Raw genomic sequence first — 428 nt, 5'->3', positions numbered from 1 at the left:
TAATGGTGAAAGAATTTTTAAAATCGGTACAGTAGTCTTTGTGTTATTTCGATACATACAAAAATCTAAACATACAATTGTTTCCGTTTTATATTATTAGTATAAATATAGATATGCAGATTGTCTCAAGATGTTTTACTTCACCGTAAAAATGTTTGAGTAAATGTAGATATTAAAATGCGTTAATTGATAATTCAAATTAAAAAGGAATATTGTTTTTACTTTAAACTAAAATCTATAATTCGTATATTTTATGTCCCACAAGTTTAAAGACACTGATATTCCAAAAAAGTAAACATTGAAAAGTTGCCAGGTCTGATGGTAGGCTGTGTAAATGTAGATATGATAATTATGAGAAACCTCAGCGATTTGTTCGCAGAAGCTGCGCAGAGTGAGCGCGTACAGCGCCAGTATGGAGACTGCGGCGG

Source organism: Papilio polytes, unplaced genomic scaffold (assembly GCF_000836215.1).
Source record: "Papilio polytes unplaced genomic scaffold, Ppol_1.0 DF822067.1, whole genome shotgun sequence".
In the NCBI taxonomy this organism is placed as follows: Eukaryota; Metazoa; Arthropoda; class Insecta; order Lepidoptera; family Papilionidae; genus Papilio; species Papilio polytes.
Note: the sequence above shows the minus strand (reverse complement) of the source record.